Source organism: Neoarius graeffei, chromosome 23 (assembly GCF_027579695.1).
Source record: "Neoarius graeffei isolate fNeoGra1 chromosome 23, fNeoGra1.pri, whole genome shotgun sequence".
Lineage (NCBI taxonomy): Eukaryota > Metazoa > Chordata > Actinopteri > Siluriformes > Ariidae > Neoarius > Neoarius graeffei.
Genome location: NC_083591.1, coordinates 45,916,991 through 45,941,835, shown reverse-complemented (window position 1 = coordinate 45,941,835; position 24,845 = coordinate 45,916,991). Strand labels below are relative to the sequence as shown.

At 42.3% G+C, this 24,845-nt stretch overlaps 1 protein-coding gene across 6 annotated transcripts in view; it reads right to left on the bottom strand.

Moving 5' to 3' along the window:
• LOC132871760 (band 4.1-like protein 3) overlaps window positions 1-24,845 on the bottom strand; it is a 105,275-nt gene that overhangs the window by 67,660 nt on the left and 12,770 nt on the right. For all 6 annotated transcript variants that reach the window (XM_060906243.1, XM_060906248.1, XM_060906246.1 and 3 more), the window contains exon 2: window positions 2,823-2,978. The gene's annotated coding sequence lies outside the window, so the exon portion shown is untranslated. The remainder of the gene's footprint in view (window positions 1-2,822; window positions 2,979-24,845) is intronic.

Below are 24,845 nucleotides of genomic sequence, written 5' to 3'. Positions count from 1 at the left end.
AAACCTTGCGTTGTGATTGGCGGGCATGATTTGATGCCCGGGGTATTTTTGTTTATATGGTGCGAGGCTAGACCCACTCGCTAGGCAAAAATATTTTTGGCCGCTAGGCGCGTGGGTCTAGTTTACTAGGCTACTGCTGAGGCTGTGTAGCTTTAAAAAAAAAAAAAAAACGCCAATAGGGAGACAACTTGAAGGAAAGCAGCATTAATCATAATGTACAATTTAGACATATGGGAAAGAGTAGAGAAGAAGGGGGAATTCATTTGTACAGTAAACGAGCTGTACTCTTACGCCATACAGACGATGAGAAGCTTTTTTGGGGGAAAATAAAAATGACTTTGTATCAGCTATAATGAAAGTGTTTTTATGGAAATAAATTATACTTTTGACAAGCTTGACCGTAAACTCGCACGGATTTATTACCGTCTCAAGTGCCCTTCTAGAGCTGTAGTCTCTCTTCCATCAACAGCCTTATAATCTTATGCCAGAAGGCACATTACCACTAATCCTGTTTAACCTCAATCTTTTCAGCTACAGAAGAGCTGAACGTCTTGAAACGTTTGCCAAGTCCTTTAGTGTTGGTAAGGAACATGGAGTTGAGGATATTGTGCCAGCTGCCTCTTTAAAACCTCACAAACCGCAGCTGGTTTCAAGTCTGTTTAGTTGCATTACATCACTTCCCTATACAAGCCAGCTGTTCCTAAAAAAAACACACACAATGCTATCTGTGAAGAAAGTCTAGATCTTTGGCCATCATCTTTTACAGTAGTGGGGACAAACTTACCAGCATCTCTCTTTAGGGGTGTTCACACGGCAACTTTTACTCCGGTGTAGCACCGGGGCTGCCCCGGTAGAGCGTTCACACGGTACAAAGTTATAGCGGTGTAGCCCCTGAAAGCTGCTTAAACCAGTGCAAATCTAACCCTGCTCGGGAGGTGGTTTAAGAAATTTACTCCGGAGTAAATGCTAGTTTGCGGGGCAGCACCGATATAAAATGGGACGTCTGAACGCTACAGGGGTAGACTCGCTACGCGTGAGGAGAGTTGATTACATACGGGCATTGCATAATTTGTATCCTGGTATTTTGCGCTTCCAAAATGGCGAATATCAACAACAGAACTGCGTGTCTTCCAGTGTTGCCAGATTGGGCGGTTTTAAGTGCATTTTGGCGGATTTGAACATATTTTGGGCTGGAAAACGTCAGCAGTATCTGACAACACTGGTGTCTTCATCCACGTTGTTTTCCCGGCACTTGATGATGCCATGACAACCGGGAAAAGGGAGTACATTTTCACGCATGCGCATATTTCATTTCCGCATTATTACTAATCGTATAGCACGGTCGCAAAAACTGCCGTGTGAACGCAAGTGGGGCTGCACCGGTGCTAACACGCTTCTCTCTAGTAAGCAGGTTTGTGACGTGTGAACGCTCCACAAAATTTACACCGGTGTAAGATATATCGCAACAAAATACATCGGTGCAGCATCGATGCAAATATGTGCCGTGTGAACACCCCTTTTGTGGTGTTTCGTCTCTGTTTATTTACAGGCTGTATAATTTCGTTTGCATTTACTCATTTGGCTGATGTTTTAATCCAGATGACGGAGGGTTAAGGACCTAACAGAGATAGCTTGGTAGCGCTGGGATTCAAACAATTTTCCGATCAGTCTGCAGCCCTAACTGCTGAGCCGTTGCTGCAATAATCATTCAAAACGTCAGTTCAGATCCGTCATTAAAATCCAAGCTCCCATTTATACCAGAATCCCAAGTACCTAACAGGGAAGGGAATTGATTTGATACTGATGCCATTATCAAATCCTGACCAATTATTTGGAACTGGCTTTGCAACTGGAAAGACAGGTTATTGTTCCAGTTCCTTACTGGAAGGAAGCTTGTGGATAACGCGTGTAGCAGCCTTAGAGCCCTGCACTCCCGCGGGAGTCCCGCGGGACTCGTGAGACCCGCCGCAAAGCAGTGCGGCGCGGGACAAATTTTGAAAGCTCATTGCGGGCGCGGGCGGGACCGGAAGTGCACATATGCAGGCGTGGGCGGGAGCAGGATTGCACATATGCAGGTGCGGGCAGGAGCGGGAATGCACATATGCAGGCGCGGGCGGGAGCGGTGAGAAGCTGCAGTCCCGCTAACTAAAAACGTGTTTTAAACAGGTTACACAGTGACGGTAGGCTTGACTCAATGCTATCCCAGAAATCCTTCCTGTAATATGCAAATTTGGCTGTCCAATCAGAGGCGGCCAAATTTGCATGTTACAGGAAGGATTTCTGGGATAGCATTGAGTCAAGCCTACCGTCACTGTGTAACCTGTCTCTCTGATTAGAGTTGTAGACTAACTCAAGCAGTAAATCACTTCACTCATGGTACAAAGCAAGCCCATTCACTATGTTGATCAGAGAATTACAATGGTTTCTCATGTGACAAAAATGTGCGATTCACGATTAAATATTTTAATCGCTCGACAGCACTAATTATTATTATTATGAGAGAGACACTACATGCTGAATTCAGAAACAAGGTAAATAATAACAAACGTGAACTGTAGATATTTATGCTCAAATCCACTCAAAGTAGGGGGCGGGGCACCATCACACTGTGTTAAGACAAGAACTTTCCTGAGAAATAACGCGAACGTTTGCATCATGCGGGATTTGCGGGCGGGACAAAATATGGCAGGCGCGGGTGGGAGCGGGACTGAAAATCAATTTTTTGTGGGCGCGCGCGGGAGCGGGACTGAAAAATCATAATTCTTTGCGGGCGCGGGCGGGACTGAAAAATCCAACCCGCGCAAACCTCTAAGCAGCCTTACCTAGAGCTGTGTCCGTGTGGCCCAACTTGTCTCCACCTGTCGCTTGTGGGATACTCGATGGACGATGATCTTGGGGTGGCTGGAGCTGCTGGTTATGAACGTGATCCTGCCTGGCTGCTGAATCCCAGTCTACATCAGCAGTCATAGCAATTCACACTATTTAAAAAAAAAAAAAAGTCAGATTTCCATTCTTTCAAAATGGATTCAAAAATCAACCAATAATTTCTATTTGCATGCGAATCGCTTTACTGCGCATACCTATAAAGAGACAAATTTCTAATGTCAGTTGCATTACACCATTAACGCCAAATGCTTTAATATGCAAACAGGGCTCTACATTAACTTTGAGACATGGTTGCCCATTTGGGCAACCATTTATAGAAATCTTGTTGCCCGAACTCAGAACATGGTTGCCCAAATATTACATTTTTTTTTTTTATTTATTATTCAACCTTCTCAGACGCTGTCTGTATCAACAAGCATTGACACTAGCGCCCCGTGCAAGTAATGCGATAATTAGTCATGTAGTGAAGGACATACCAATAGACAGTCCCCCCAGGATTCCGCGGGCCTTTTTTGTGATTGTTGTGGGCTAAAATGTCTGATGTTGCGGGGGGGGGGGGGTTTCCAAAAAATTGCGATGAAAGTTGTGGTGATTTTTAGGTTGCTGTTGCGATTACATTGCGGGAGGAAGTGAAAGTTGCGAGAAATTGTTGTGATTTTCTCTTTTTGTGATCAAAATTGAGTGATTGTTAAATATTAAGTTATTACTGAAAAACTGTTGATTAAAAAACAAAAAGACACTGAGAAACGGTCCTATAAACAACTTTACCAATATAAAAGATTACCAGGACTACAAAAATGCAGAAAAATAGGCTTTACTTATCCAAATGCACCTGTTGGTTCAAAAGTTAAAGTGCATAGAACCTCACAGCACAACATGAAGTTACCTTAAAATATAATATAAATGCCTCAGCTTTCATGTAAGAAAAAAAAAAAAAAACTATTAATACTAGTACTGTGTGCAGGCAGTCTCTCCTGAAGACTAAATTAAACAATAATTATAAACTAATAAAATAAATGGCTCAGGCTTCATAGAAGGAAAAAAAAAAACAATTTGAACAGAATCTCAGTATGATGCTGAAGCTGCCTAAACAATGGAAAATAAAATACCATTTTGGCAAAAATGTTGGCATCCATTAATTTCTTGTATTAAGTAAAAAAAATAATAATAAAGTGCGCACAATCCTTCACTGTAAACATAACACACTTTCAGTAACAGAATTTAAGCCTACATAAACACTGACTCGCATATGCAGTGTTGCCAGATACTGCTGACGTTTTCCAGCCCAAAATATGTTCAAAACCCGCCAAAAGGCACTTAAAACCGCCCAATCTGGCAACACTGCACGCATGCTGCTTCTCTTGAACGTAGTTTGTCGACGTCACCTCAAGACGACGCCAACGATTGGTCAAATTTGCGTGAAAGTTGCGGTGATTGGATATAATCATAACACCGCCCTGAATTCGCAGGGATTGGTTGAATTTGCATTGAAGTTGCAAATCGCAACATTGCGAAATCCTGGAGGGTCTGAATAGAACACTGAATATGCACTATGCGATAATTATTAGCAATAGGAAACTGCATTGCGAGCCCGCGATGTGCAAATGTGAATTCCGCTAGTTGTTGAACATCCCGTAATGATAACACGGACGCGGTCTTTCCGAGTCAACCAATCGCAAATCGTGATGGAATTTCATCATAATATGAATGAATAAACATCGTTTTTCACGCAAGTTGACATATTTGGGTAGTTGCCCGATCGGGCAAGCATTTGTGAGAGTCTGGTTGTCCGAATCTATTGAAAGGTTGCCCCGGGCAATCGGGCTACTGTTAATGTCGAGCCCTGGCAAATGAATCATGTTCAGAAAATTTGTAATTTAAAAAAAAAAAGAAAAAAAGAAGTCAGGCTGGCTATGAGCAAGCGTGACCCCCCCCTTGACTTTTAGGGTAAGCAGACTTTAAAGGGCTGATGACACGAACATGACTCTATGCAATTTCTTAAATAAACTATACAACATGGCAAACATGTTAGATTTCTGTTATAATTACGTGAAAAGAAGCTGTTGTTACACAAATATCCAACTTTTAATTGCACAGCGCAAGAAAACTGGGTCCGTGGCTCATGGCCATGTTGTGACGTCAGCGGGAGAACACACTGCGGGTCACTGGCTGTTCTACTCTGGTTCTACTCAATGGAAATGGCGCATGAAAACGCAGGTGAACTCTCTAGTGCTAGCTCTTCCTCTTCTGGGAGTCTAGAATTGTGTTGATCTCTTCCGAATAGAATCTGTGATAGCCTGCCCTCTTTACCCTTTGCCTCTCGTTGCTAGGCGGCAGTTACATGAAAGCCACAAGCTTTCACAAGCAAATACATGACTGATATCACGCCGACTTTATGATTACATTTATGATTATCATGTAGAATCTATAGCTCTACATACCTTTATCTTATGTCGTTTCACAACACATGTTCTGACAGGAGGACTGTCTTTGGATCCGGCATAGCTACTACTAGACCCCCTCCGGAATACTGGCTTTGTTGCCAGATTGGGAGGAATCCCGCCCAGTTGGGCGGTTTCAAGTGCATTTTGGTGGGTTTTGAACATATTTTGGGCTGGAAAACTTCAGCAGTATCTGGCAACAGATACTGCTGACATTTTCCAGCCCAAAATATGTTCAAAACCCACCAAAATGCACTTGAAACCGCCCAACTGGGCAGGATACCTCCCAATCTGGCAACACTGTGTAGGCACTGCTGATGGTAGTAACACACGTTTGTGCTGAACTGAACACCCAAGAGATTCTTTTAAGCTGGGAAGGGTGTCAAAACAATCCAAATCGAAGTGTTCAGAGCACAGGACGGATGTTGGTGAGGGCTCCCACTTATCACGAGTGCGCCTGACTTGCTTCACCCACTTTGCATGCAGCTCGGGATCTCTGGGAAACTTGAATAAACTTACCCCATCCTTGTAGGTTTTGGAGCGAAAGCCGGCAACACAACGCGAAGGCATAATAACTAATTATAATAACTAATTATAAATAAAATACTAATAATGACAAACTGAACACCTGTCGCATCAACAACAAACTCGTAAGTTAGGAGGAAGGTTCTTTTGCTGACGTCATATAGCTCCTCCTCCTCTTTCGTCTCTTGGGTGCTGCAGCCCCGTCAAATTTGCCCAAATAGCCGCGTTTATCATCATAACTTGTAAAATAGGCGCCTTCGTGAATTAATATATGGATCATCGGGAATTACTTTTTATGTTATAAAACATCGCCAAGGATGTCAAAAACGTGTCATCAGCACTTTAAAATGCTGACCATTTAATTGAGACATACAAAAGGAGAAATATTTCAGATCAGGGAAGTGCCTACTTTTCAGAACTCATAAGAAAATGCAAGTTTCCTCATCCAAAGGGTTTTTCCAGGCTGCCTTTTTTGATCAGCCTCAGAATAATTACGATTGCCCCTTTGAGATACGAGCTCCTCCGAGCATCATCAAATCAGCTTTCCTTCCTGAAACGCAAAACCTGTTTTAGTTCGAGTCCTCGTCAGAATAGCCCACAAGGCACGATGCAGATCTTCCTGTTACACAGGAAAACATGCGTGTCCACTGTGCAAACAAATTAAGCTTCTCCACTTCAAAATTTCAGAGAGAACGAAAACCATACTCTAAAACACAGGCGAATGTTTATACAAGCCGAGGTTCACTTAAAGTGAAACTATTCATGCTGGAACAGGCATCTCGCTAACCAAATACTTCAACACAAGCATTCATTTACAGTGAGGAACACTAACAGCAGTTACACACACACAGTGGAGACTCTCAGGGCGGAGAGATAATGCAGAGGGAATAAGTCCAGCTTCTCTCACCCTAACTCACTCCTCGCTCATATACAGAGCTCTATTTTTAGCTGCGTTTACATACGAGTGTGTGCTCAGGGCAGCTCACTGGCACCTATGAAGTGTACTCAGGACAGGATCTCCGAGCTCCCAGAAACGTCAGAGCTCAAACACTCCAGGATTGCAGTGGGAATGTCAACACCAGGCCAAGGTATGCAACACAGAACAGCCACTACCGGGAGAAAGGGCATTTCAGAAACGTTACACTGACCTCGGGAATGAATCCACCCCTCCCTTTCCTACCACAGCGCATACACAGTAGGGTGGTTCATAAAATTGACTTTCACCAAATTTTGCCAGATCGCTTTTTGCCTTGTTCCAATTGATATTCTAAGCATCTGTACCAAAAATGGAGTTAACTGCTGCACATTTAGGGGTGGCACACTTTGGGTGTTTTCACACCTGGTCCCCTTTAAAGGAACCAGACTCAGTCCTCTTTAAGTGGACCAAAAAGTGGACCAACAGAAAAAGAACTCAGTTCTTTTTGTGTTCACACTGTGAATTTATTACAAAGAGGACTGGGTTCTCTTTCTGGTCCAGTTAAGCTTTGATGGGGCCTCAGTCCTCTTTCTGTTCACACCAGGACCTCTAGAGCCCTCAGACCCCCAGTGCACGGAATTCTGGGTAATTTTCTCTTGAATCAAAATGTCTGCTGCCATGCTTGCCCTGCTGTATTCTTTGATCAAAATAGTGCGGATTAAGGAAAATAAATTTTATATATAAAAGTGATTCCACGCTTATGGGTACTGAAATGGGGACATGAACTTATTTTTAAAAATTCACCTAAAACCATTTCTTTTTTAACCATCAGGTCACAAAACATATAATCTTTAATGAATGATATGTTAAAAGATAACTTTAATTTTCTGAGATGTAATAAAAACATATTTATATGCCAAAGTCAGAACGTAACAGAAGTGTTGTGGACATATATATTCTCAATTTTAACAATGTAGAATTACTTTTTGAAACATAGGAAGGTGATGTTTTAGCAAATATAATTAATAAACATGTGTAGTAGAATAAACATACACATTCTTTCAATAAGATTAACATGGTATATAGCGAGATTGTAATTAATTTGTAACAGACGCGAGATGGACAATCGTAACAGAAGTAATGTAACAGACATCATTTTGGAACTCATAGGCTTGACTTTGGCATATAAATATGTTTTTATTACATCTCAGAAAATTAAAGTTATCTTTTAACATATCATTCATTAAAGATTACATGTTTTGTGACCTGATGGTAAAAAAAGAAATGGTTTTAGGTGAATAAGTTCATGTCCCCATTTCAGTACCCATAAGCGTGGAATCACTCATATATATACACACATACACACACAAATATAAACACACACAATATAGTTATATTATTGTGGCCGACTCATCAGTCAGTAAGTTCAGAGAACTGTAAAGCGGCTGTGGTAAGTTCCAAAAGGAAGTTGAGTTTCCCTGCTAGTCACGTGACCAACTACGGCAAACGAAGAAGGTTAACTACAGTGAAAAAGGCGAAGTGAACCCGGTGCACTTTTTGTTCACAGTGCGCAGATTAGGCGAACCGTACCGCTGATTTTTAGCGAACCGTACTGAGACCACCTCCTGAGGTGGTCTCAGTTCGGTTCGCTTTAAAGGGGTCTGGGTACGGTTGGAGTGTTCACATACGCGCAAAAAATGCCGAGTCATCGATCTGAGTTCGGTTAGATGGCTGAAAGGGACCAAGTGTGAAAACACCCTTTTTCACAATTTTGAAAAATTGTTAACGTTTTTATCTATTTTCGAGGCCCAGACAAGTCGGACATTGAAGCAGAAACAATCAGTGAGGAAAGTTACCAACTTCGTTGGTTTCATCTACATAATGTATTGGCATGAGGCTTCCCTTGCAACCCATGCTCCAAAGAATGATTTGGACTTGATCCAGAGTTTGCATCTATATCCGGATAAAAGCATTGCAGATGCCGCACTGAAGAGCATTGCACGACATTTGTGGTATCTGTCAGATCTCGTCGCCCTAGCATTTTTTGATGCTCGCATTGATAATAATAAGTTAAATTTATACAGCGCCTTTCAAAAAACCCAAGGACGCTTTACAATTATAGATAAGGAAAGAAAAAATAAATAAATAAAAAATATAATAAATAAATAAAAAGTTAAAAGTCCACCAAGTAGGGGTCAGGATGTAATTCCCGTGGTGTAGCAGCCACGGTCCCACCAAAAGGCGCACGAAAACAAGTCCCACATCTCCAGCACTGCCGCCGTCAGCAACATCGCTCGAACACCAGGCCATGGATCCACAAAGCAAGCACAGAAGCACCGCCACGCAGAGCGCTGGTATGTCCCAAAAAACACAGTTTAAATCGGAAAGCTGCGCACATATGCACAGTCCTGCACGGGCTGCGCAAATGTGCGCAGCTTTCCGATTTAAACTGTTTTTTTTCTCATCCTTATACTTCCTGTTTCATGGACTGTAACGGATTTGCTTATTTAGTCATTTTAATGCAGAATTTACTTTGAAATTATAATCAGACACTCCAACGCCCCCCCCCCCAAAAAAAAAAAAAAAAAATTGGATCTGCACGATTCAGGCGGCATCCGCCAAAAGGCGCGCTGTTTGCATCCCAAACACAAATCAAATCATACAGAATAGACCTAAAATGTTTTCCAAAAATGACCCTTGCGTGAGTGAAGTGACAAGTTTCAAATAGAAACGTGACAAACGAGCGATATTAAGTGTACATTACAATGTAAACGTACACTCAGCGGTTCCAGTTAGGCATTCTCCACAGATTGTTCACATGATGTTTTGGTTTCCAAAAACAAACTTAAACACAATTGATTGTTTATTTAAACAACTTACCACTTATAAAATGATCGGAGCAGACTTTGTACGCTGAGTTTCTTTGTTTACTCGCCTTCGTGCTCCCGTACAGTGGGAATTCCATAAAAGCTCTGCTTGATTTCATCATCTGACCTATTACGACAGCCGTGAATACAACAGGTGTGCACCGTTGCTAGCTTTAAATAGCCTGCTTGGGTTCTTTTGAAGACTTTGTACTCGCGCGTTACAATGTGTGCTCAGTGACCCGTACGGTAAGCTGGACCCCCAAGATGGCTGCCACTAGGGAATCCCCGACTCTGTGACGTCATGTGAAAACTATCTATTGGCTCAATTTTTGGTACAGATGTTTACAATGTCAATAGGAACAAGGCAAAATGCCATCTGGCAAAATTTAGAAAACTTTTACTTATACCATCATCAGAGATGCCTACCCCAAATTCTGAATTTCAGTATTCTTGAAAACATTTTTCAGTATTTTGGAATGACTTTCAGTAACATTAATTTATGCGCATGTCCATTATAAAGAGGTATATATACACCAATATGTTTAACATTTAAATTATTAAAAAGAACTGTTTTGTGTGAATTGAATAAACAAAACGCGAGCAGCCATCAACTGAATTTCCACTCAACAAATTTCTAGAGCATACAATATCTCACATTTTTATAAATACAATAGTGTTCCCTGTTTGCAGACATTACGGTTGACTACCAATCATTGGTATTGACTGTAACTCCTCAAAAGTATTATATTATATTGCCTGGCAAAATGTTCTACCTGTTAACGGATTCTAATAAAATTAAAAAAAAAAAATTTCTTATTTCATGCCAAAGAGAGTCCGACATTGTTATCTTATGGCCCTTTTCCACTACCCTTTTTCAGCTCACTTCAGCTCGCTTCAGCCCGACACGGCTCGCGTTTCGACTACCAAAAACCAGCACGACTCAGCTCGCTTCAGCCCTGCTTAGCCCCTAAAACTCGCACCGTTTTGGAGTGGGGCTGAAGCGAGCCAAACCGTGCCGAGTGAGGCTGGGGGCGTGAGCAGACACTCCCCTGTGCACTGATTGGTGAGGAGGAGTGTCCTCACATGCCCACACACGCCCCGCGAGCGCGCTGGGATCTGTAAACACCGTAAACCCGGAAGGAGAAGAATTACGAATTACGAGAATTTCTGAAGCCTTATGCGCCTCGCCTCATCTATACGCTCTTGCCAGTATCTGTTGGCGTTGTCGGTGACAACAAGCCACAGAACCAAGACCAGCAACACTAACGACTCCATGTCCTCCATGTTTATTGTTTACTATCCGGGTCGTGAGACTACCGCTTAAAAGATCACTGATGTCACTGTTTGCGCTGCTTAACGACATCACCTGACGTCCACCCACTTTCGCTAACTCCACCCAATGTGTCCACCCACTTCCAGCCAGCACGGTTCAGCGCAGTTGTAGTCGAAATGCAACTCCAACAGCCCCGCTCAGCCCGACTCAGCACGGCACGGCTCAGCCCGACTCAGCCGCGTTTGTAGTGGAAAAGCGGCACTAATGTCCCAATATATAAATACTTCAGCATAATGCTTCAGAAGAGACATTGAATAAAATGACATTAATAATTGTATTTAAAACAGTGGAATGATCCATTTTTTGCCACAATCCCAACAGCACTAATCATAAAATTCTGTTTTTGATCATACTACATGTACATTTGCACTTGCAACACTGAAAAGACTTTGAATTAAAGAAGTACAGCCAGTGTTTGATATTTCAGTGAATAAAAATCAGACATGTAAAAAGAAACTGAATAAGTTTAACTCACATTTCATGGCATTAATTGGCAAGTTCAACTCCAAGCACAGGTCAACCATCACCGCTTCAGCACGTGTCACGTTCCGTGTCTTTTCATCCACAGATTTCGTAAAAAACTGCCGGATACCCCCAGATTTACTTTCCGCCTGACTCGCCATTTCAGCATACTCCATATGTTTTTTGTAGTTGACATGCCGCGTGCAGTCATCGCGACCACCACGAGTGATGTTAATGTCAGTTCTACACAGTTTGCAGTGCGCGTATCCATTGCCCTTTTGACTGGGTGTAATGCACGGCCATTCTACCGTATCGAAAATAGCGTGAACAAATGTGCGGAATCTGTGCATGTCACACACAGCATGCGTGGTTGTCGTAAAAATAAATAGCCTAGCCATGAATCGTGCATGGATTGAAAAAGTCGCTTGGACATTTAAAAACAACTCACTGGAATTTAAGACTTTATAATAATTCCGTACAGAATAACACTGTTTGCCGTAACATCGTATTTACGTTAGTCTGGTTAACACCAAACCATATCACAAGTGAAATATGGTCTGGAATCCGCCTACTGAATTTCTCATAGGGGAGGTGCGGTTTACGATTGTCAACGGCCGTTTATTGGACGTTGCGAATGTCTATCATTTGGTGTATACGTAGCCCATGGCCAATCATGGCAGTTGTACCCGGTGACGTAGTTAGAGCGACGAAGACGACGAAGAGGCGAAGAAGGAAAGAGAAAGAGAAGGCAAAACAAAAATAGGAAAACAATGGCACCGAACGATTACTGCCGTTTGTGCAAGACAAAGCTTGATCGAAAGTTTGGTTCGTATTGCTCGCCGCCATGTTAAATGTGATCCGTAAACAGTCCCAAATAAACTACAAGCTTCCGTTTGTCGAGTAGTACGCGTCACCGTCTTTCCACCCCTCCCCACTCTCTGATTGGCTCCCTAACTCAGGCGAGCCTTTAGACCATAGTTTCCATGCTGTCTTTTCAGATCGGAACGATTGTGCAAAGCAGCATGGGATTTCCCAGGCTATATTTACGTAACTTTTCCGTACAAAATACGGCCAGTCCGTACTAGTAGGCATCTCTGCATCATACTGTGAACCACCCTAATACACGGTCATGGGTAAATTTATAACACGCACAAACGTTTAAGTATTTTGTTTTAGAAGAATTTATCAGGCAATAGCGTAGGTCACAAACATCAACTCTAAAGGCCTCTGCATGCTTGTGCGACAAGGCTTTCGCAGATAGCTTTTCGCAGACAGTTGTAATTTATTGTTGAGCAGGGAGTAATAGGCGTGCCCGATGTTACTCACCGGCACAATGCAAGGGGGCGCGAAGTCGCTAGGAGTAGTTGGTGGGTGTGGTTAGTGGAGTGTTTATCCTCCGGTTATTTATAATGACTAGAACTTTTTTTTTAATAATGACTAGAACTGGAGTCGTATAGATGTACGTACTTCCTCGATCAACCGCTCTTCATGCTGCTCCATCTTCGCTCGTGTTTTTAAAAATGCCGGTCGTGAAAACAAAACAAACCGGGAAAGTAGGGAAGCGGAAGTGCGTGTACAGCGGATGTAGAGTGGACCAATCAGAGCCCTCTTGTCTGCGACGCTGTCTGCGAGGCTTCTGCGGTGGTCACAATTTTTGGGAGGTGCGCGCAGAGCGTCTGCGAAGGTGGGGGGGCTACGCAGACGCTATCTGCGACACCGTCTGTGAGGACTGGGTTGTCAGCATAAATTGGCCTTAATACCAGTACTGAAATGACACCATGGGGGTGGGGGGGTGTTGAGAAATAAAGAAAGAAAGATAATTGATAAAAGGTTAAAATAATTGTTAATTTATACCCCCAACACTTAAATTTCTCAAAATGTGATCAGTCGAAAGGTGTGGATTCATTTTCAACAGCAGACTAGAAAGCTTCAGAACAAAGGAGTTCATGCAAGTATAAAAACCAAAATGTACGTCAACCTTCAATAAATATAAACTGTAATTGCTGCGGTACAAGAAGAAAACACTTCAGGACGTGCTCTTATTGAAAAATAATCACCTCTGGGGTGGTAACCATTTTGTGTGGGTGACATTACACCACCACTCCATTTTATTATCCCTCCTGGCATATAATGCGGAGAGGATATAGCTATCGCTCTGTCCGTCTGCCTGTCCATCCATCCGTAAACATTTTAGTTTCCGGAACAGAACTCAAAAACTATTAGGAATTTCTTTACGAAACCTGACAGTTACGTTAAGTGACTACAGGATCTGTGCCTTTTGACATCTCTGATTTTTCAATTTAGGAAAATTTGGAGTGGGGTTTCGTGTGGGGGCCGGGGGAATACGTCAGCCCTTGAGGACTTGTTTCTTACACATAACTGAGTCGACAATTGAGAAGTTAGCCTTACATTACAATAAAACAGCTTACATAAAATGAAACGATTCCTCTCATCTGATCTCATTATCTCATGCATCACAATGGTGTAGTGGTTAGCACGGTCACCTCACAGCAAGAAGGTTCTGGGTTCGAGCCCCGTGGCCAGCGAGGGCCTTCCTGTGTGGAGTTTGCGTGCTCTCGCCGTGTCTGCGTGGGTTTCCTCCAGGTCCTCCGGTTTCCCCCACAGTCCAAAGACATGCATGTTGACGTGGGGCGGCCTTGGGCTGAGGTGCCCTTGAGCAAGGTACCTGACCCCTGACTGCTCCCTGGGTGCTCTGGTGTGGCTGCCCACTGCTCTGAGTGTGTGTCTGTGTTCACTGCTTCAGATGGGTTAAATGTAGAGGATGAATTTCACTGTGCTTGAAGTGTGCATCTGACGAATAAAGGTTTCTTCTTTCTTTATCCTGTTCTACAGGGTCGCAGGCGAGCTGGAGCCTATCCCAGCTGGCTACGGGCGAAAGGCGGGGTACACCCTGGACAAGTCGCCAGGTCATCACAGGGCTGACAGATAGACACAGACAACCATTCACACTCACATTCACACCTACGGTCAATTTAGAGTCACCAGTTAACCTAACCTGCATGTCTTTGGACTGTGGGGGAAACCGGAGCACCCGGAGGAAACCCACGCGGACACAGAGAGAACATGCAAACTCCACACAGAAAGGCCCTCGCCGGCCACGGGGCTCGAACCCGGACCTTCTTGCTGTGAGGCGACAGCGCCAACCACTACACCACCATGCCGCCCTGTTCGATCATATATCTTTTTAAACAGATGAAGAGTTCAGATGCAAAACCCTCTAAACGCCATCTCCATGAAAAATGAGTTAAGGATGTTGTGTGAATCCTGGTTACATCTAGTATATGTAAATGAAATATTTTTGTAAAAAAATAAAATAAAAACCACTCCCCGTCTTGTCTAAAAAAATCGGTTTAATATCAAACCCCTCTAAACGCCGCTTCGATTTAGCAACAAAAGCCTCTATATTCAACAACCAATCAGAACGTCACTTGGACTCACGTGCTTTAACGCTAGTAAACAAAGTCTCATCAAGGAAGCTGCAACTTTATTCAGAGGGAGATTTTGCGAAATGGCAGATAATACCAACATGGATTATGATGGCATGGATGAACCTGTCCTCCAGACAGTGAATGGGCGGAGAAAACGTCGTGTTGTTGAAAATCATGATTGCTATAAAGCGAAAATGAACCGATATAGTGGTGAAAATACTGAAAATGGAATAGCCTGCAATCACAACAGGTTGATGTGCGCTGCGGCAAGCTTAACTCAGAACGACCTGGCATACTTTAAAAATCAGCTATACACATCTAAAGATAAAGTTGAACAGGACGCTATACTTCTGTCCCACTTGGAGATTATGCCGGTTCAACGGAGGAGGGAACAAGTTGATGATGAAGACAAGAGACGGCAGAGAGACGCGACCATCAAATACTCCATTCTGAAGGAAGATAAAACAAGGGTTCCTGAGAGGTGTTGGTATTATTAGGTATTACCTAAAAATATGGTGCAATTTGCTCATGATCATAGGTCCCATATTAAATTAGCTACGAGTGAGCCAACCACACCACCACCATCACAACCACCCCATATGTGTGGTATCATAATTTTCAATTGTATCTTTGGTGGTTTTGTAACACTTACCTATGTCTGTTAGGAAAAAATGGATTTAGAGGTTTTTGCACACAAACCACATATGGATTTAGCTGGTTTTGACGCTAAATAAAAAAAATAATTGCTAAAAAAATAGTAATTTGGCTGAAGTAACATTTGTGAGATTAACATATATATTTTTCACTAACTAATAACCTTATGATTTCAAATAAAACTAGCTTTCTATACTTAAATATGAAGGCCTGATAAAAAATGGCCTTTTTCTCAAAAAGTGGTCAAATGGATTTAGGGAGTTTTGCATCTGAACTCTTCAGATTCACAAGCAGTTGTAATTTCAGCAGATAAATAACTTTCAAAATCTGTGACTGCTTTCATAAACAACATTCTCCTCTTTTTACAGTGTCTGCTCTTTTGGCAGCACTCAATGTAGCCCAAGTTTATCTGCATCAACATGCACACAAATCTCAACAAATGCTTTTGATCAAGCACACGTTTTGGGTTGAAAAGGTTGTAGACACCTATTCCAAAGATTTCTGTGCAAGATCCATTGTCAAAGAAGTGCCATAAAACTCCAACATTCATTCATTTATTGATTGTGTGCGTGTGTATTATTTCCCTCCACCCCCGGATTTTCTCCCTAATTTAATCTTAACCAATTCCCCACCCGCCAGTTCATACAACAGCTATGAATTGGGCGGGGGGGGGATGAAGGCTATCGTATGCTTCCTCCGAGACTCATGAAGCCAGATGACCTCATCTTTTTCAAACTGCTCGTAAAGCATCACTACAGCACTCATTACTGGCAACTGTTGCTACAGTTTACAAGGGAGAGCGAGAATATGCCATCCCTCTCATCCAGACTCCTGGCCACGGAGAACCGTGGCCTCGTCGTGATTCCAACTCCATCTTCAGATGATCACATGAACACTTTTCACTCTGGAGCTCCGTCAAGACAACTTCGAGTACGATATATCAAGTGACCACTGAAACAGAGGCCCCACCCCTTCCCTCTTCATCTGGCTTCAGTGTATTAAACCATCAGTAATGCAGTCATCCAAGTGGAAAAAGAGCTGGATGGGCATGAGCACATCCTAAATATGTCAGAAAACCATTGGACAGGAAAACAGGACACCGAGTTTGCTTTCCGTTTAATACGAGAGAGAGAGAGAGAGAGAGAGAGAGAGAGAGAGAGAGAGAGAGAGACACACACACACACACACACACACACACACATCAGTGTATGCTAGAAAGGACACCAAGGTCACTCCTCCGAGTCTGATTAATGCGTATGGACATGAGGATATAAAACTACTCAACTGCACAAGATCCAATTCTGTTTTTAATGAATCAAAAATGCAATCCTGACCTCGTCTCATTTTCTCCCCGTCCTTCCTGACTTGCTTGAATATTTTCCTGCAGCATCCGTTTACAACTACAGAGCGCCCACGCTAGTTACCAGAGAAACACCGTGTTGTTATAGTAACCCACTGATTTGCACTGAATTCCATCCATCCTTAATGAACCACATCGAATAAAACAGCTTCCCATAACAACCGATACTTAAATACTATAGTCCTACAAACAAAAGATAAATAAAATGAAAAGCTAAGCCTTGGTCCTTTAAACAAACGATGCCTGAAATCTTTTAGTCCACTGAAGAGTGACGCTCACCCCTGGCAGAAGGCTGCTGAATCAGCGCTAATTGGCATCGTGTCCCTGGGGCCAAATCGACACTGGAACATCTGTCAGAGCTACTGTGGCAATTTCATGCCAGTTTGTCATGGAAGACAGGCTGCTAAAATAAGACCGGTGTGGATCGTAGTGGAGAGACTGAGAAAGAGGAAGGCCTGAAAGCATTTGCATGCTCGCATTTTCCAGGCACATCTGGAAACGCATGCACGTGTGCACTCCAAAAGTAATGAGGTATCCCACGTGAATTACAGAGCTCATGAAGATCAGCCTTACAAAACAACTATTTAAGATGCTAAAGGAGGAGAGAAAAAAAAAAAAGTTAAAAACGAGTGCTTTGAGGGCGTATTCACACCTACGTTGTTTGGTCCGGACCAAACTTCCCTTGGTCCGGACCTTTTGGGTTGGTCTGAATACAAACCACTGAACTCTGGTCCGGACCAAACAAGCGGACCGAGACCGAGCTGCAAGGTCGGACTCGGTCCGGACCAAAGGAACCCTGGTGCGGATCTTTTGGAGGTGTGAAAGCAGACCGGACCTAATGCGACAGTTTTGCTTTTTTGTACCTCGGGAGCTTCCGTCGTTTGTCGAGCATTATGGGAAACAGAGTCTTGACACTCCACTGAAAAGTGCAAACTGTTTCGGTTGTCAAGGGAACCTTACAACAGTCATTCAGACCAGGGGTAGGCTAGACTACAGAGTACAAAAAATGAGTAGGGGGCAAACGTGGGCCGAGGAAGAAACGCGTCCCCTTGTGGATATATGGGCAGATGTCCACATATCTGAGCTTTTGGAGAGAACACACAAAAATGCCGACGTGTTTGCTGTATTCAGTGAGAAAATGAAGGAGAAGGGGTTCACGCGCTCCCCAGAACAACGTCGGCTAAAAGTGAAGAAACTCCGTCAGACCTACATTAAAATCAGGGACATTCTTTCAAAAAGTGGCGGTACTAGCGACTTGCGTGAAGAGCCAGAACTGTCACAACATGATGTGCGCTCATCAGCGCTATCCTCCGTGACTACTTTTGAACTTAACGCTTTGTGCGCGTGTCGTCTCTGACCAATAGCTGAACGACCTCAGGGCGCGTGGCTTTGTTGACAGATTTTGGTCCGCTTACTAAAATGTACAGTGTGAAAGCGAACCGCGCCAAAATGAAAAAAAAAACAAAACATTTGGTTCGGACCAAAGCAAGTGAACTATCGAACTATCCTGGTCTGAATACACCCTGAGAGCACGCTATCCCCCGCTGGCAACTATTGCTGTGTTCACACTTATACCGGTACGAAAGTGGTATAACTGTATCGATACAAAGTATACCGGTACAGTTTAGTGCATCTGTCCACACTAGCGAGAAATGTTTGCGGTTTTCTTTCACGCAAGTTGAAATGCGCGTGCGCGAAATGTTTCCGTGGTTACCGAGTAACTTCCTTCCGAGAATATGGCGGATGAAACGACGTGCGTGTGCTTTTTGTTGTCAATGTACAGTCTGTATTTCTGGTGGTCATTTATTCGGTCGAATCGTATAAAACGCGCGAGGCAGTTGAGAAAGAAACAAAGAAAACGGATCTCCCTTTCTCCCCCCTCCCTTCTCTTCCCCTCCCTTTTCCCCCTCTTCCCCCCCTTTCCCCCCCTCCCTCCCTCCTTCCTCCTCTCCCTTTCTCCCCCCTTTCTTTGCTCCACGTAGCTCCACGGTCGTTTTGAGCCATTTTGACGTTTTATTTACAGCTGGAAAGCACGGGCGTATTGTATTGTATGAATAATCCGGAAGACGTAGGAATGGTTCATTGCGCTTGCGCATTATATTTGTATCGATACAGAGCCGCTTCATCTGTCTACACTACAGCGAAGCACTACAGTACCGATACTGTACCGGTACGAAACCCATACATTTGTGGGTTTCGTACCGATACAGTTATACAGTACGATACAGTCCCGGTATAATTGCTAGTGTGGACAGGTGATGCAGTACGAAAGTAGTTTCGTATCGGTACAAAATCCCTAGTGTGGACAGGGTATATATTAGGGGTGTGCAAAAATATCGATACGGCGATATATCGCGATACTTTGTCTTCTGATTAAATATCGATACTCAAAATTTGAATATTGATATTTTTTCAAATAATAAATCATGTTTCAGACGGGTTGTAAATCCAGTACGACTTCCGTACCTCCGCTCCGCGAGGTGTCGCTGTGCCGCTCCCTCACTGCAAGGCACTCTTCGTCTTCTCTTTTTTTCCCCGGCGGTTGCAGTGAGGAAAAAAAACAAACAAGCATGGCTGTTAACGTAAACCTAGAGACGCCGCCAAACTTTAAGGCAGATGTTTGGAGGCACTTTGGATTCCAAAGGAAAGGAGAAAAAAACAAAACAAAACAGTGAGCCGGTGTTCTGTAAAGTTATCCTACCTCTTGGATTTGTCCTACCAAGCCTACTGCGCATGCGCGAAATCCAGGAGGGTAGGAAAATTCGACAGTAGTTTTGTTCTACCGATCAGCTGGGCTGATAGAAAATCGGTGAGTATTTCACGCATTTGCCGATTTTTATGTTTTGTGCGTATTGGTCGAGTCTTTGGCCGAGCCAAATAATTTGTAATGCCTTGTTTTGAATAATAAACTGGTCTGTATGAGAACTTGCTAATTCATGTGTTCTGCGCATGCGCAGTAGGCTTCGCGCATGCGCAGTAGGAGACTAAGATGCCCACTGCACTTTTCAATGTGTTTCAGACAGTGTGTTGTTCCTGCAAAATAAGCACAAGTTAAATGTTCTCAGGTATACAGTATGTTCTCAAGTTTACAAAGAACAAATTGATATTAGTGTTAGCACTGAAATGTATGTGCAGTCTGCAGTGCAAGTTTTAAGTTTTCATAAAACAATTTGATTCTGCTTGTTAAGCAGCACTGATGTGTCCATGCTTACAGAAAAGTTGATAATACTAGCACAGAAATGGGAATTTTCTGTATGTTGTAGTGAAGCAACTCTTGGTTTTGCCAGCAGTGGAATAGAGACAAATATATGTCTGGCAAGAGTGTGTAGTTATGTATGTGAAATGTAATTTTACAGTGGTCAATAAATTCTGATTTTCTTCAGTGACACAGATATCGTGATGTGGTTGAAATTTCTTGCAATATATCGATTATCGCAGAATCACTGTACCATGATATTATCGTTATCGTGGGCAAAATATCGCCATAGTATCGCATCGTGAGGTATCTGGTGATACCCAGCCCTAGTATATATCTATGCTACAAGTGCTTAATACACCCTCATGAAACTGTCAAAGTACAAGTTTGGTAATTAAGGGCCATACCCCTGGTAAAATGCGACTGAACTGAACAAAACTGCAATATGTGTATTACCAACATATAACAAAGAATCCTGTCAACTTTCATGAAATTCCTCCAAAAATTGTGAGAGGAGTCGATTACCCTTCACAGGACGGACATCGCCATGACCCAATCCCCCTTCGGGCCTTTCGGCCAGCAGGGGATAAAAACCCTGTCTAAAAAAAAAATATTGTTTTTTGGGTGCGCCCCAACAAGTTTCCATTTTGTTCACATAATCTTTGGAACTTTAATTATTTAAGACACTCAAGAAAGTGTCGAGTCAGATTCTTCGTACTAAAGTTTACTATTAAGCAAAAATACATCCAAAGACTTTAGTCTGATAAACACCAAGAACAATTACGGTTTGAAATTAGTTTTAGGTTTCAGTAATGAGGGAAAATGTATTATTATTTTTTTTTAACCCTTTGATGCAAAACATATGCACACCCTTTCTAATGCACAACATGGGTCAAAAATGACCCGCATTCATTTTCCAGGTTATTTCATGCTGACCGAGTTTTTCTTTGCTCTATCTTTTGAAATCAATTTATTTTATGATTGAATATTCCAAGTATTCTTTAAATATCTTGCTTTTAATTACCACAAATCATTAATTTAATTTTTTCTTTCCTACTTTATGAACAAAAATACTTTTTATATTACTGCACATGGGTCATCCAAGTGTGATTTAAAATTAAATGTCTTAATACTATAATAATAATTTGTTTCAAGTAATTACTTTAGCAGTGAATGGGGCCAGTTATTTATTTATTAACTAGTCTATGTAGTTGGCTAAGCCAACTACAATAAAATTAGCTAACTAAAGTAGAATGTGTCAACAGCTCGCTAGCTAATAGTAATTACTTGTAACTAGGGCTGTGCGATATATCGAATATACTCGATATATCGCCGAAAATTCTGTGTGCGATACATAAAATTATTATATCGTAACTATCGAGTATTTTACGGTCATCTTCCGACTTGCATTTGTTTCGTGTTTGTTTAAAACATTTCCCGGTGGTTTTCTCCCTGTCCCTCAGGCAGTAACGTGAGAGGCTGCCTAAGGGTAAAGAAAACAACGTCACGCGCTCGCCAACCAATTGCGGGCGACATCTCTGTGCTGAAAGGAACTTCCGGGAAGATTTTCTAGTTTCGGTTGTGTTGCCAGATTGGGCGGTTTTAAGTGTGTTTTGGCGGGTTTTGAACATATTTTGGGCTGGAAAACGTCAGCAGTATCTGGCAACACTGCGGCGGGAAGATTTCCTGGTTCCGGTTTACAGCGCTAACTCAGTTCATGCAATCGCTGGTGTTGCATAGGCTACCGTGTAAGCTCTGTCAATTTCAAATCAAATCAAGTTTATTTGTATAGCACTTTTAACAATAAACATTGTCGCAAAGCAGCTTTACAGAATTTGAACGACTTAAAACATGAGCTAATTTTAGCCCTAATTTATTTCAGCGACAAATTAAAAATGGAAGCAGACGAATTGGTTCCTAAAAGAACTAGTAAGGGGTCAGTCATCTGGCATTTTTTTGGATATCGCGAGGAGGACGTGGAACAGCAAATGCCAGTTTGTAAAGTGTGCAAAAAAAAAAAAAAAAAAAGTCATCACGAAAGGCAGCAGCCGGAATTATACACATCTGAGAGGCAGAGCCAGAAAACATTCAGTTCGAAAGTGTGCAAAGAGAAATATGTTTTGCAGATCTCTCTCTTCTCTCCCTCAATCTCTCTCTCTATTGTGAATGTTCCAGTGGTTCTCAGTAGTCAGATTAATAGCTTGGAGATCTCATCTCATCTCATTATCTCTAGCCGCTTTATCCTTCTACAGGGTCGCAGGCAAGCTGGAGCCTATCCCAGCTGACTACGGGCGAAAGGCGGGGTACACCCTGGACAAGTCGCCAGGTCATCACAGGGCTGACACATAGACACAGACAACCATTCACACTCACATTCACACCTACGGTCAATTTAGAGTCACCAGTTAACCTAACCTGCATGTCTTTGGACTGTGGGGGAAACCGGAGCACCCGGAGGAAACCCACGCAGACACGGGGAGAACATGCAAACTCCACACAGAAAGGCCCTCGCCGGCCCCGGGGCTCGAACCCAGGACCTTCTTGCTGTGAGGCGACAGCGCTAACCACTACACCACCGTGCCGCCCAGCTTGGAGATCTATTTTTTTAAATAATTTAATGAAAGAGCACTTTTCTTATTTAGGCTAAATGTCTCTCTCAGTGTTGAGCTTGCACTTTATTGGTTTGAGCTCTGAGCAGCTCTGTATTGTGTTGCCCCTTTGTTGCAATTTTCAAGATTGTTTTTGCAGTTTGTGCCACATCTTTGTTGAATAAAAATAGTCTTATTTCAATTCAATTGTGATTAAATCACCAACATGATAATGTAAAATGTGTTGTTGAAAACCACCTGTAAAGTTAACCAAGAATGTTATTTCATCTGCAGGGATTGTAGTGAAAACAGTAAAGAGTAAAAGTTAGATTTCATGGGGTCCTTTAGAGGAGATTTCAATATATCGAGATATATATCGGGAAATGGAGAAAATGTATCGGGATATTCATTTTTTCCCATATCGCATAGCCCTACTTGTAACTTTCTGACAAGTAATCGACTCACTCTCAAGGGAACCTAAACATAATCAAATTTTTTCTAAGGTAATGTTAGAACAATTGAAAAACATTACTTGCATGTATTAGATGGGCAAAGGGCGCTGTGCTGAGCTGTGAAATGTCTGACACAAGCACAATTCACAGTTCCCACCAAACGCTGGAGTAAATGCATGCGGGTCGGTTCTGACCCATGTGTGTAAACTCGATGTAGAATTACAAAAGCTGTGCTTGTTCATAACTTAAGAAAGGAAAAATAAAAATGATGATTTGTGCTAAACAAAAACAAGATATTTACTGCATATTTGGAAAAGTAAATGACAAAATGAATTTATTTCAAAAGTATATCATAGAAACACTCAGCCGTACATGAAATAACCTGGAAAATGAACGCAGGTCGTTTTTGACCCATGTTGTGCATTAGAAGGGTAGTGATCCAAAAAGGGTTTTTATTCAAAAAGTAAGAAAGGAAAAAATAAAATAAGGATGTATGATGATCAAAAACAAGTTAATTGAAGAATACCTTGAATACTGAATGATGGAATTAATTTATTGCAAAGATATAGAAGATAAAAACTCAGCCGGGTCACTTTTGACCCATGTTTTGCATCAAACGGTTAAACACGTTTATATATTTTTAATAACATTTACGTGGAAATTTTTTATTTTTAAAATCCACTTTACCATTTTTGAGCCAATAATTTTATGCAGTAATGTGCTCAAACATGCACATAAAAATATTTTTTTAAAAAAAGGCTCCATAATTAAACAAAACAAAAATCACATTTTAAAAGTCTGCTCCGAATCAAATCGGTATTTCAGGAGAATTAGCTGTGTGTGTTTAGAATCCAAGTCTCAGATGTTGTAAATCAATCTCGGGAGTCATTCTTTGTACAAACTCATTCAAACTCAAAGCCTGGAACAGAAAAGAAACAAAGCTGCTCGTTTATCCTCCGGCTTCTCATTCAACATGAACGCTTATTCATCTGAATAGTGGTCGTGTACGCGAGGTTGAAAGGTCATGTGGCTGTTGCAGAGAAATGTTATCCAGCTACACAAAAAAATGGCAACTATTTATGTTGCCCAAGGGCTGGCACAAAAAGACATTACACAATGTGCGAGCTGTTACATGTGCGTGTATGCACATGACTTGCTACAGTCCTGTGTATCAGGCTCCGTCTACTAACCGGCAATTCAGAGTACAAAATTATTCATGCTTAAACTTTACTAACAGTGTTTGAACATGAGCGAAAATGTCTGACGCCCTACCACCGGTACACAACCATATCCTGTTAGCCTGGGCCCGCCCATCCTAAGCGTGACGCAACACGAGGGCCTGTTGCGAGCTTAGTCTGGCCAGCCAAGCTATCTACAGCTCTTCCAAGCTCCGGAAAAATCGGGAGCCAATCAACTTTGAGCATCTCCAACGGCCCTGGGTAGAGGCGTGTTCAAGGCTTAAACTTTACTAACAAAGTGTTTGAACATGAGCGAATATGTTTGACGCCCTACCACCGGTACACAACCATGAACATGAGCGAAAACGTAGTAGAACTGCGACCGGAAGCCATAGATTGTTTACAGAATCTATGCCGGAAGCGCTTCATTCACTAGAAACATTACGAACATGGAGCAAGTTCTCATTGAAAACGGAGCAAAGAGCAGCCCTGGAGGTATTTATTGAAAGGAAGGCCGTTTTCGCCTTGCTCCCGACCG